This window comes from Crotalus tigris, unplaced genomic scaffold (assembly GCF_016545835.1).
Source record: "Crotalus tigris isolate CLP2741 ecotype Arizona unplaced genomic scaffold, ASM1654583v1 scf7180000020588.15403103151:6194809, whole genome shotgun sequence".
In the NCBI taxonomy this organism is placed as follows: Eukaryota; Metazoa; Chordata; class Lepidosauria; order Squamata; family Viperidae; genus Crotalus; species Crotalus tigris.
In genome coordinates this window covers 3,578,728-3,585,749 of record NW_024098092.1, presented here as the reverse complement: position 1 = coordinate 3,585,749, position 7,022 = coordinate 3,578,728, and positions in this window count along the sequence as shown.

Below are 7,022 nucleotides of genomic sequence, written 5' to 3'. Positions count from 1 at the left end.
GGGAATTTATTTCACAAATAGCCTTGCCCAGCATCACTTTTTTTGAGTTGGGGGGGGGGAACAGCCTGCCCATCCTTTTACATAGGAAGCTCAGCTCAGGAGCCAAAATTCTCTAGCAGCTTAGCCTACCTCACAGGGCTGTTGGGAAAGTCGAGGACTCGAATTGGCGCCTAGCACTTTGTGAATTCTGGGAGTTGAAGTCCACAAGTCTTTTAAGTTGCCAAGCTCGGACGCTCCTGATTTAGAGGGTCTTGCAACGACAGCTTGAAAAATAGGAAAAGCTTTGGGGGGGAAAAACGACGTTTTTATGCCATCGAGTTTAATGAGTTTTTCTCCCAAGGAAATGCAGGACAGTGGGATGTAACAGGAAGTAAAAATATTTAACGAATATCTATCTTGCCCTCTAGCTGGACATTTTTAGATAACTGGAACAATTGGGAGGTGATGTGTTAAATTTGAGGCAGGCCTTTCCACTCAAACAATAGGGACTAGAAGCTTGTGTAATTAATAGTGTTTCTTTTGGCATTGTGCCAGGACTGAATTTGCCCAAAGAAAGAGGGGTACTGTAATATCTTGAATACACGGTATAATTTCTTTCACAATTCTTTTCTGTAGATTTTCTTCTGCTATTTTAAAAAAGCACCATCTGCAGTATTTACATGCCTTGATACAAAGCCACAGTAAATATTACATAAGCAGCAACAGGAACGGTTCTTAATTCAGGCCATTTATTTATTTTATTTTTTTCATTCTCACATCTGGCTGTTTAATTTGGTCACCTCCCAAAAAATCAGTGGATCTGGCGCCATACCATTTTGGACCGGAGGAAAAGGGGGAAAAAAAATCTTCCCCGCAGCCAGAAGAGTCTTTGTCAAAAAGCTTGATAGAAGTTTGTCTCCTCCATCCATCTCGGACGCCACTAAAGATGACTCGGATAAATTTTAATCGATACGATCCAGGAGGGCACTCTTTGCATGCCCTGTGTTATATATGGTCTTTGTAGTCCCCTTCAGGCTGCTATGCCCAAAATAACCACAGGAGGGCACTCTTTGCATTCCCTGTGCTATAGATGGTCTTTGTAGTCCCTTTCTGGCTGCTATGCCCAAAATAACCACAGGAGGGCACTCTTTGCATGCCCTGTGTTATATATGGTCTTTGTAGTCCCCTTCAGGCTATCACGCCGAAAATAACCACAGGAGGGCTCTCTGCATGCTCTGTGTTATATATGGTTTTTGTAGTCCCTGTCAGGCTGCTATGGCCAAAATAACCACAGGAGGGCACTCTTTTCATGCCCTGTGTTATATATAGTCTATGTAGTTCCCTTCAGGCTATCACGCCTAAAATAACCACAGGAGGGCTCTCTTTGCATGCCCTGTGCCATAGATGGTCTTTGTAGTCCCCTTCAGGCTGCCATGCCCAAAATAACCAGGCTTAAAATGCTATTCTACTCTTAGGAAAGCTCAGGTCTTTCAGATACCTTGCTGGTCCCCACACGTCCCATTTAATGCATTTTCTTGCTGCAGAGAGAGAGTCTGTTAAGTTCTAGCTGGAAGTCCACGTCTCTTATTCTGTTGGTAACCGCTTTGCTTGGCTTGGTTGTAGCCTCGGGATATTTAAAAACAGTGAGGAAAGTCCACAGGACTTCCTGTTTCCTTCCTCACCTGTTTCCTGGGAGAGGGGAAGTTATTTATTGAGACTAAAGCGGTCAAGCCCTCTGGGAAGAATTGAATCTTACAGTTAAAGAAGGAATAGCAGCCACAAAAGGAAATAAACTCTTTTAATATGATTTTAAGATTATTATTATTTATCTATTGAAGCTATTGAAGGCTATTACGGGTCAAAGAGCAGTGCTATCCTGTGGTTGAAGCAGGTATAGCAGCCATTAAAAACTTTTCAATGGCATTTTAAGGTTATTCTTTATTATTAAAACATTAATATTAATAGGGCATCATAGTCCTCCTTAACCAGGTTTAAGGCTTTTGAAGCAGATTTCTTCTTCCGCGCCTGCGTTGCAGCAAACGGGCCTCCCCTGGCCCTATTAATAAGGTGTTAATACCCTTAATAAAGATAAGAGAATACCGTAATTTTAAAATGCCATTTAAAAGTATTTATTTCTTTCGGCGGCCGCAATACCCGTTTTTGACCACAGGAGGGCACAGTTTTCCGTCCCATACCGTTAACGTTGAGGCCGTCGTCGGCCTTTTGCCCAGGATCGGGACACCGAGAAGCTAAGCCCCAAAGCGTAGAGCGTCCGCCGAAGCGTCGCCACTCTATGCTCCTTCGAAAGGGACGGGCCGCTTCCCTCGGCCTTCTGCGCATGTCCGCAGTACAGCACCGTACGTACGGCATCATAGTCCTCCTTAACTAGGTTTAAGGCTTTAGAAGCAGATTTCTTCTTCCGCGCCTGCGTTGCAGCAAACGGGCCTGCCCTGGCCCTAGTAATGAGGTGTTAATACCGTTAATAAAGATAGAGAATACCTTAATGTTAAAAGGCCATTATTTCTTTTGGTGGCCGCAATACCCGTTTTTGACCACAGGAGGGCAGGGTTTTCCGTCCCATAGCGTTAACATTGAGGCCGTCGTAGGCCTTTTTGCCCAGGATCGGGACACCGAGAAGCTAAGCTCCAAATCGCAGAGCGTCCGCCAAAGCGTCGCCACTCTATGCTCCTCTGAAAGGGAAGGGCCGCTTCACTCGGCCTTCTGCGCATGTCCGCCGGCCGGTTCTTCAGTAATCTCCGAGAGGCCTCCGCATGGTGGACTTCCTGTCCCTCGCTATCAGCAGTCCCCCATGATGGCCGACTTCCGGTCCTTAATCGTTTCCCCAACTTCCTTTTTCACAGAAGACCTCGGTATCGCGGACTTCTCTTCCGGTCAAATCCGCCGTCCACCGGGGCCTATGAAAAACGACGTTTCCCCTCGTGGTGGTGGTGGAAGGAGGTAAGGAGATGGGCGAGCGGGCCGGGTTGTGTCCCCCTCTGCCTTTCTCAGGGGCTGGAACCGCCAGCAGGCCCAGGCAATGCGGGGACTCGGTCCAGGAGGAGGGGGAAACGCAGGCTTGGGGGTTCAGGAGGGCTGCGCTTGTCTCGAGGCACCGACGCTTCTTCCCGCCTCTTTTTGGGGGGCGGAGGGGGGGGAGAATGCAGAGCACATCTGTCCCTCTGCAGAACGGGTCGCAGAAATAGCATCCCTTGGCGCAATCTGGAGTAAGTCAAACCGGTTTCAGGCCATCCTGTCAGGGTAGGCCAAGTCCTCAGAAACGTGCGCTTTGAAAAGCAGCACAAGGACCTCGTCTCTCTCTGGCTTTTCCTTTGAGAGTCGGTCTCTGTTTCTGGTTGGGACCTCCTCCCACTTGTTGTGTTTGTGAAGTTGTGCTTCCTCACTTGTTGGGACGCTGCTTTGTCAGTTCTACCTTTTCTGCTTCCTTTCCAAGGTCCCAAAGCACAGAAGAAATTTCAGCGGCTCCCGTTACACCGAATAAAATGGGATGAGCAGACGTCGAACGCAAAAGGAGATGGTAAGAAAGTGCACTTCTGCTCAGGGCCGGCCTGGAAATGCTTATCAAGAAGTGATGAAGTCAGTGAAAGCGATTGACTGTGGGCTACCAAAATGCTGAAACTGAGAAATAAACGCCTCCGCAGGGTGATGCGCTGGAAGCACACCTTAAGCTCTGGCAAGAGCCTCACTGGAACGGGGGGAAGGGGAGGAGGCGAGGTCGGGGTCCAGGAAGGCTGCACCTGGCTCAGGGACCCACTGGTTCTTCCAGCTCTGTCCATCTGCAGAACAGGTCACAGAAATAGCGTCACTAAGAAAAGCGACCGATTCTGGAAGGCAGTACGCTGCGGGCCCCACTCCCAGCATCGTCTTCCGAAGATGTAGAACAGACAGAAAAGCGCCCGGTGCCATTTCTTCTTTTGGGGGTTGCAGGCAAACCTCAGACCTCCTGCGCCCAGGCTTCCTTCAAAAGGGCCTGGAGAAGCGGAGAAGTTCCCCGGTTGAGAACACACTGAAGAGGGAGCTTTGAGTGCCAGTTGTTGTTCTATCAGCTGTTGCATTGTTTTCTATTGAATAGATTTGTATGACTCTATTTCACCATTGGTCTCGGTTCTCCTAAGAAGACAATCGACTTATAGCAGTTTTAAAGTAATCAAAGGACCTAGAAAGGGCAGCCCTCTTTTACAGCGAGCTGGTTCTGAAATTGAAAGACTAAAAGGAAGTTGGGGGCAACTGAAGGGAACTTGGATGGCTTCGTGAACTGGTCTTTTACTATCGCCAAAAGTTTGCTTCTTTTCATGAGCTACTGAGCTTGCAGAGATCTATATCCTGCCTTTTCTAAAGGAAGAGCAGAATTCTCACCTTCTGTTTGAATAAAGGATGTTTCTGATCTGACCAATCTTGAATGTACTTTTGCATAGACAAATCCATCTTCAGTTTTTCCCCATTCTTACACCCTAAGCAGTTTATTTTTCTTGCAGATGATGAGGAATCTGTGAAAAAAACCAACAAATGTTCCCTGGTTTGGGAGGTGAGTAATATTTATGGTCTAACTGAGGCATTTGGTGATTCCCAGTGTCACTAAGAAAGTCCTGATTTTTATTATGCCCCCTTAGTGACAGGACACAGAAACACCTTCAGGAACTGAACTGTGGGTGCTCTGTACGATTGTCCCTTCAGAGAGCAACCCTCCTCTTGAATTCAAAAAGTGGGAGATGTCAGGATTCACTCTAAAGGGTTAGTTCAGCTAGCCACAGCTTGTAAAGCACGGTTTGTGTTTTTAGCATGTTGTGCTTAACCAATCCTTCAGGGCTTCACCAGTAAGCCACGGGCAAGGAAAGAGGAATCATCTGCATTATGCGAGCTTCCAATCCATGCAATGCAACCCTCCATACGTAGGCTGGCTCAGAATCTCTCCTGCCTCTCTCTGTGTCCTTCTAGGGCACGGCAAAGGAGCGGAGCTTTGGCGAGGTGACGTTCAAGCAGTGTGCTACTGAAAACATGGCACGGGAGCATTTTAAGAAACACGGCACTGAGCATTATTGGGATCTGGCTCTGAGCGAGTCAGTCCTAGAACCCACAGACTGACGGCCTTTTCTGGAGCCCCTTCTCACATTTCTGGGCGTTTGACATAAAGGGCAAGAACTGAGCAGAAACATTAGACTCTAAGCCCCGCCCCTCATTCCCACAATTTTCTCACAGTACAATGCATACAATTAAAGGAAATATTTTTCAGATCCAAATAACAGGTTTTGATTTTAATGTTTGGCTTTGGACTAACAGGACACACGTGTGAGAGAGATCTTCAACTTCCCCTCTGCCACAAGTACACCTTCACTCAGTCTTGGGGTTTTATTATTCCTGCCCTGCAGGAGTGCCAAGGAGAGGATATTAAGTCTGGCTCTCAAAAATGCTATTCTACTCTTAGGAAAGCTCAGGTCTTTCAGATACCTTGCTGGTCCCCACACACCCCATTTAATGCATTTTTTTTCTGCAGAGAGAGATATTCTGCTAAGTTCTAGCTGGAAGTCCACGTCTCTTATTCTGTTGGTAACCGCTTTGCTTGGCTTGGTTGTAGCCTCGGGATATTTAAGAACAGTGAGGAAAGTCCACAGGACTTCCTGTGTCATTCCTCGCCTGTTTCCTGGGAGAGGGGAAGTTATTTATTGAGACTAAAGCGGTCAAGCCCTCTGGGAAGAATTGAGTCCTACGGTTAAAGAAGGATTAGCAGCCACAAAAGGAAATAAACTCTTTTAATATGATTTTAAGATTATTATTATTTATCTATTGAAGCTATTGAAGGCTATTAAGGGTCAAAAAACAGGGCCATCCTGTGGTTGAAGCAGGTGTAGCAATGGCATTTTAGTATTAAAACCATCATAGTCCTCCTTAACCAGGTTTAAGGCTTTTGAATCAGATTTCTTCTTCCGTGCCTGCATTGCAGCAAACGGGCCTCCCCTGGCCTATTAATAAGGTGTTAATACCCTTAATAAAGATAGAGAATACCGTAATCTTAAATTGCCATTAAAAAGGTTTATTTCTTTTGGTGGCCGCAATATCCGCTTTTGACCACAGGAGGGCACAGTTTTCCGTCCCATAGCATTAACATTGAGGCCGTCGTAGGCCTTTTTGCCCAGGATCGGACACCGAGAAGCTAAGCTCCAAAGCGCAGAGCGTCCGCCAAAGCGTCGCCACTCTATGCTCCTCCGAAAGGGACGGGCAGCTTCCCTCGGCCTTCTGCGCATGTCCGCAGTACCGCACATACAGCACCGTACCTACGGCATCATAGTCCTTTTTAACTAGGTTCAAGGCTTTAGAAGCAGATTTCTTCTTCCGCGCCTGCGTTGCAGCAAACGGGCCTGCCCTGGCCCTAGTAATGAGGTGTTAATACCGTTAATAAAGATAGAGAATACCTTAATGTTAAAAGGCCATTATTTCTTTTGGTGGCCGCAATACCCGTTTTTGACCACAGGAGGGCAGGGTTTTCCGTCCCATAGCATTAACGTTGAGGCTGTCGTCGGCCTTTTGCCCAGGATCGGGACACCGAGAAGCTAAACTCCAAAGCGCAGAGCGTCAGCCAAGGCTGACAGGAGGGCACAGTTTTCGGTCCCATAGCTTTAGCTTGGAGTCCATGGTAGGCTTTTTTTCATGGCCTCCATCCTATAGCCAAGGGACGGAAAACTCTGTCAAATCAGATATTGCAGCCACAAAAATAAATAAACCTCTTTAATGGCGTTTTAAGATTATTATTCTTTATTATTAAAACCTTATTAATATTAATGCCACGATAGGCCTTAACTCGGTTTAAGACTCGAACCAGGATTTCTTCTGCGCCCGTGTCGCACCGACCGGGCCTCCCGTCCGCCCCGTTAATATTAATAATAAGGTGTTAAGAATAAAAATATAGAAGAATAACCTTAAAATGCCATGAAAAAGGTTTCCTTTGGTGGCCGCAATACCCGTTTTTGACCACAGGAGGGCACAGTTTTCCGTCTCATAGCATTAACGTTGAGGCCGTCGTAGGCCTTTTG